Source organism: Pipistrellus hanaki (assembly GCF_964339955.1).
Source record: "Pipistrellus hanaki genome assembly, chromosome: 12".
NCBI classification, from domain to species: Eukaryota; Metazoa; Chordata; class Mammalia; order Chiroptera; family Vespertilionidae; genus Pipistrellus; species Pipistrellus hanaki.
Window position 1 is genome coordinate 35,580,485 of NC_140514.1, and position 7,069 is coordinate 35,587,553.

The window sequence follows — 7,069 nt, forward strand, 5'->3', positions numbered from 1 at the left end:
TGTTGAGGCTTTGGCTACTGCACCAGACTATAGATTTTCCTGTTGCTTAACACTTGCAAATATGCTTATGAACTATACCTAAGAATGTTGAAGATATCTCACCAACTTGGCCTTTTAAATCATTGTGTTCAGTTGTTTTGTTCTGTTGTACTGTCCCCTATCTAGTCCCCTTGGGTATTTCTAAAGTGTTGTGATCCACTATATCTTCTCCTTTTAGCTGAAATAGACTTTGTTCTACAAGAGTTTAATAACCCGTACTAAAATAATGGGTCAAGGCATCCTTTATCCATTGATGCCAAAATTATTAGGTAAAAGGTTGATAGGAAATTTTATAATGAATAGATCAGGCTGATGCCATCTGGGAAGCTACTCTGATTGATCAACCAGATATTACATGCTTTTGGATAGTATATATGATGTAATAGGAAAGACACATCCACACCTATGAAATCTTCTTGGCCACAAATTTGAACCATAATTTAACCAAATGTCTCTATCTCACTTTGTGTACAGGAAGTAGAGAAACCAGTTAAATGACACTCTGAGGAAGCAATCAATAAGATCCATTCCCCAGAAAAAAAACACACACAAAAAAACTGGATAACTCAAATTAAATGTAAGGGTGTGGCTCAGTGTAGAGAGTCAACATAGGAATCAAGAGGTCATGGTTCAGTTCCTGGTCAAGGGACATGCGGGGTTGTGGGCTCAATCCTCAGTAGGGGGTGTGCAAGAGGCAGCCAATCAATGTTTCTCTCTCATTGATGTTTCTATTTTTATTTCTCTCCCTTCCTCTCTCTTTGAAAATCAATAAAAATACATTTTAAATTGTGTGTGTGTGTGTGTGTGTGTGTGTGTGTGTATTTAGAGGGGAGGAGGTCTATTATAGACTAAAATAAAATTAAAATAAATATCAAATACAATCATGGTGTAAGTTGCAGAGTTCTGTCTGAAGTGAACATTTCAGACTTTGAAGTGGCCACGTATCTGTATGCCTTACCAAGCAAAGCTTCTTAATACCTTTTCTCTCCCCAGAAAACATGTCTTATCTAGTTTGTATTGAAAATTCTTCTGCTTCCCATCCCCTTGTGATCTCTCTTAGCTAATGCTCTGATTGTCACTGGGTGATGACTTAATCTTTGTTATTACAACAGTTTCTTGCGACTAAGAAAATAAACATGGATGATAGCACATTTCAATACTTCAAACTTGAAGAATATGCTGTAGAACTGGCCTGATAACACAGTTTTTAAAAAATGCCTCAAAGCATTTTCAAACCTGGGCTTTAGAGATTTTAATGCAGAGAAGCCACACCCACAACCTCATTCCAGCTCCCTTGTCCAGAAATCTAGCTTTGGGTTTGCATTGGGAAGTTGACGTATCATCTAACCTCATGCCCAAGAGCATATATGTTAAAGATTAGTAATTAGCCAGTGGACCTTTTGTGGCAGCATTTTAACTTTCTGCATATGGATTTGATCAATCCAAACCAAACCCAAGGAACTTGAAATACTAGTGGTATTTCACAAAAATTACACTCAAACACGTCTGTGTTCAGACCACAATTTGTGCTAAGTTGTCTGAGAAAGAAATGTATCAGCAAAGAGTCTAATGCATAGCTTAAAATGATTGATTCAAGACTAAATCAGCAACACTAATTTCTTGCAATGCTAGTTACATATGGTTGCATTAATATTCCTTTTTCAGAAATCCAGCTGAGAACCATTATTTAATGAAAGGCTTACAAATTGCATCCTATTTAATGGCTTTCATTGAAAATTCCTTTGTAGAAATGCAGAAAACATGTAAGTGACCATATGAAATCTATGCTACATTTGCAATGAACTGGTGAATTTTATTTACATGTACATGAAATATGTGTGTGTGTATAACACATAGGCATATAATTTAGATATGTATATACATATTATATAATATTACACAGATACAACATATTATAACACATAATACCTATGTAATATGTCGTATAATACATATATGCAATATTTATATAACATATATGAACAATACATATATGTCAAGATATCAGTTTAATCCGTAATTTATAAATTCATAATTTAAAGAACAGATTATGAGACATACATTAGAATCTGAATTTTCATATCAAACTGCCTTAGATTTGAATACTGGCTGCACCATTCAGTAAATTTTATGTCCTTAATCCATTTTGCTCTTTAAAATTTAGTGTTCTCATCTTTAAAATAACAATAACATTTACTCCTTAAGTGTTGTTATAAAGATGAAAAAAATTCAACACAATATCTCACTCAGAGCAAGTGCTGGATAAGCATTTGCCCTGTTTTTAATGTAAAAAATAACAAGAAGACTTGTATTTTGATAAGAAATAAATGGCAGGGTTTATGGATTTTCTAGTACTGAAGAATTGAAGCTAACTAGGGAAATGAACCAAAGATTTGTTGGTAGTCCAGAGACAGGCTATAAATGAAATAAAACTTGTGGAAAAAATTATATTTAAGTAATAATATGTTGGAGTTTTTTCTTTCAAGCTAAAATAAGCCACCTGATTTTTTCTATAATATATACATATCATAATATCATCCTATATAATAAAAGGCCAGTCACCATAAGTGTAACAACCAGAATGACCAGAGACCAAAACCACTACGGCCCCTCACCTGGCTGGCCCTCCCCCAAGCAAGGGTTAGGGGTGATCATGCAGGTAGGTAGAATGGTTAGGGGCAATAAGGCAGGCAGACTAGCAGTTAAGGGTGATCAGGTAGGCAAGCAAGTGCTTAGTGGCAATCAGGTAGGCAAGCAAGCAATTAGGGGTGAGCAGGTAGGCAAGCAAGTGTTTAGGGGCAATCAGGTAGGCAGGTCAGCAATTAGGGTGAACAGGTAGGCAGGCAGAGTGGTTAGAGGCAATCAGGTAGGCAGGCCAGCTGTTAGGGGCAATCAAATAGGCAGACAGCCCCTCATAGGGCTGGCCCCGCCCCAGGCAAAGAAAGAGGGAGGCCCAGGCCACTAGCAGGGGTGACTCTGTGCAGGCGTGCAACTGACCAGCGACCACCCCACAGAGGGAGGCCCAGGCCAGCCAAGCCATCTCAACAAAAGCCTGTTGCCTACAGAGACCACCAGTGGCAGGAGAGAGGGGGCAGTGTTACACAGATGGCAAGCAGCGGCAGGGATGGGGCCAGCTGCCTGCAGCTGGGAGAAGAAAAGCCCCAATAGGCCCTGATCTCAGGCCAGGCTTAGGGACCCTACCTGAGGAGTCCCAGATTGTGAGAGGATGCAGGCCAGGCTGATGGATCCCACCAAGTGATGAATTTTTGTGCACTGGGCCTCTAGTATCTAATAATATATTGCTAATTATAATATATATCACTTTTCTCTACCTTGTTAGCTAACTAAGACTAACGTTGTTAACTAAATAGCTAGGATCTAGGAAGGACATTGTGATTTGAATAACTCTAGATTTCTTGCACTTGAAAGACTAACGGGGGGGGGGGGGGGGGGGGAAATACAGTAATTATTTACAGCCTGACTCACCTGAGTCTATTAACTTTGCCTTTCTCTCGTTAGCAAACAGGCCCAAGGAATTTTGGACAAGCAGAATTATGAATTTAAGTACTGAGGGGTAAACATTTTTCAAAGTAGCCACAGAAACAGATAGTTGAAAATTAAACCAAGAAAATCCCTCTGCACAGGATATCAGGCGGCAAAGCCCCCATGCACTCAGTCAAGAAAGTAATGCCCAATTTCTCTGTAACCTTCAGAATCCACAGCCAGAGAACCGGCACAGTGGAGTCCTTGTTAATATGAACATTATGGCTATATCGATACCTGGCTATTTCATTATGTTGACCTAATTAAAGCATATTTTTTAAAAGAAAGAGGAGAGTTGACTGATTTTTTCCTTGAGTGAATTTTTGTTTTGCCTAATTATCAATATAGTCTTTTAAGACCATCATTTAACAACATTAATGATCATGATTTATTAGTATCTATTTTATAGAATAGAATGTTTTCTCATATCTCTCAATCCTCACGAAGATTTTAAGCTTACGGTTGATTTGACTTTAAACAAGACATGAGTCATATAACTAATCCAGGTTTCATCATGTCTTGGTAGCAGCTCCAGAGATGTCCCTACCCAAAACTTCCCCTCTATAGAATTGCCTGAGTGTTGTGAACAGGTATTCTTCATACATTGGGTATTTTTAAATCACAGGCAGAGAGCAATAGTTAATAAAATTGCATGCCTATATTTCCCAATTCTACCAATGTTTGCTTAAATGTTAAAAAGTAATTATATATTTTAAGTGATCAACATTTCCAATCTCTACACTGGTGTTTTAGCTTAAAAATGAAACACCCCACCATGGGAGAAAAATCTGCATGGTAAAGTAATAAGATTTCAGTCATTTCCGGGCCATTACATTAAAAAGCAACGGCAGGCTTTGTTTCTTTAAAAAAGAAAAAAAAAGAGAGAGTGATTTACAATATTCTAAATCATGGGTAAGCCCTAACCAGTTTGGCTCAGTGGATAGAGCAACAGCCTGCAGACGGAAAGATCCCAGGTTAGATTCCAGTCAAGGGCATGTACCTTGGTGGTGGGCACATTCCCAGCAAGAGGTGTGCAGGAGGCAGCTGATCGATGTTTCTCTCTCTCTATCAGTGTTTCTAACTCTCTAACCTTTCCCCTTCCTCTCTGTAAAAAAGCAATAAAATGTATGTATTTTTCAAAATCATGGGTAAGAATGATCTCCCACAGAAAGCCCCCTACTGATTCTAATGCACACTCAGTGGACCTGAAATGAGCTAAATTCAGAGAAGCTCTCCATTTAATCCAGGAGTTCAGTGTCCGTCTCTGCTGTCAGAAATTTGAAGAATATTCACATTTTCCACATGTTTTATCAATAGTTACCTCAATATTTCTAAACTCTCTGTCACTATAGTGCCTAGTTAATTAGACCAAGGAACTCAGGCACTATATTATTTGAACATCATTTTCATGGAGCAAAGTCAGCTTGTAACATCTGTCATTATTTTGATGGGTTTCTTGCCACTTAAATAACTAAAGGGAAAAATTACAATTTCCTCTAAATTCATTTTATCTACTTTCACAAATAATTTTTGGCCACAGTCACTAGATTGAGCATTGGCTATCTGTCAACTAAATCCTTGGAGATTGTTTCAGCCTAATTGATGGTCCTAGTTAATTTCCAAGAGGCTCTTCTGAGAACTTCTTTCTTTTTTCCAAGTACATTTTTGTTAATGTTGGGAATCACTTCCAAAATACACTTATTCTATTGGCTCTCTTTATTAAAGAGACCAATTAATATTGTATTATCTTATCTTTGATTACATTGTCTCCAACATACATAAAAAGAAAAAGACTCTAAGGTGATTTTTAAAATATATTTTATTGGTTTTTACAGAGAGGAAGGGAGAGGGATAGATAATCAGAAACATCAATGAGAGAGAAACATTGATCAGCTGCCTCCTGCACAGCCCCTACTGGGAATTGAGCACACAACCAAGGCACATGCCCTTGACCTGAATCGAACCCGGGACCTTTTATTATAGTCTGCAGGCTGATGCTCTATCCACAGAGCCAAACTGATTAGGGCTCTGAGGTGATCTTAAACCATTGTGGACTGGTTTGGGGGTCTGGCTTAGATAAGAAAATATGCATGACAATTTTGAGATGTTTTATCTAGGGCAGAGGTTGGAAAATCACAAATCCGTACCACCAAATGGTTTTATAAGTAAAACCATTCCCAGCTGCACTCAGTCATTTACATACTGTCCATGGCCACTGCACCCTATAATGACCGAGTCCAATGTTATGACAGAGACCATATGCATATAGCTTAGTAAATATGTACTAACTGGCCCTTTAAGAAAAAGCTTGCAGACTCCTGATCTAGGGGAAACCTTGGCTCTTAGTAATAGTTTTTTGTTTTTGTTTTTTAATTTAAGTAATAAAGTTTGTCTTAGCTTGCCTTCAATTGGCCAGGAACCCAATATTTTCTCTCTTGTCGGGATTCATAATTGATGGTCACAATGATGACCATGAAGCACTGAAAAGCTTTGAAATACCTTCTGAGTTGGCAAAGATTAAATCCCATTCACTGTGGGTCTCTGTTATCTAGATTCATAGTATTAAAATTCTTAGGGAGCTTCAACATCTTCCTCTCCACCCGCTCCGTCCCCCTCAAAAAAACCCCACAGAAACCTCTTCTATCTGCTTTCAATGAAGTCTTTCCATCTAGATTTTGAGTCCCAGTGAAAGGGGGCATATGATTTTACACTAGAGGCCCTTTCAGGCCTGGTCACTCCCAACTGCCCTCCCCTGCTGGCCATCTTGTGCAGCCATCTTGTGTCCACATGGGGGCAGCCATCTTGTGTGTTGGAGTGATGGTCAATTTACATATTACTCTTTTATTCTATAGGATGATACACATACTATTTTTGGGGCAGTTCTAACTCTTATTCTTGCTATTGTTACACACACACACACACACACACACACACACACACACTCACTGAGTTAATAACTATTTCTTGCCACTCACTTGCCCTATTATATCTGTAACATTTTATTAACCAGAAGACTGATTAAATAGGGCACTCTATCCTTCCACTCTGCCTAATCGTGGTGGATAAAGTAGGTCTGAAGTACTAGGCACAGGTTTGGGACTTAATGGACCTGTGTTCAAATTCTGATCTCACCACTTAAAGATGGTGTGGCCACAAGCAAATTGCTTTAACTTCTCAGAGCATCAACTTCCTCACTGACGAAATAGGGAAAGCATGAGAATTTGAAGGAAGGTGTACAGTGGGTTCGGCAGGATGTGTCCCACAAAAGGAGCTATTATCCATGGTAGAAAGTAGCAGGTGTTTTTAATGTGCTTAAGGTTAAACTTGCAAGTGCCAGAGCATTCCTAGGCCCAAAACATAAGCGGAAGATGCACTGGGAGCATCTTAGGAACTAAAATTCATAGTGTATTTTGAGACTTCCTTTGAAAAATCTAACATTACCTCATGTATATCATAAATATTCTAGGGCAAGTATTAATCTATCTAG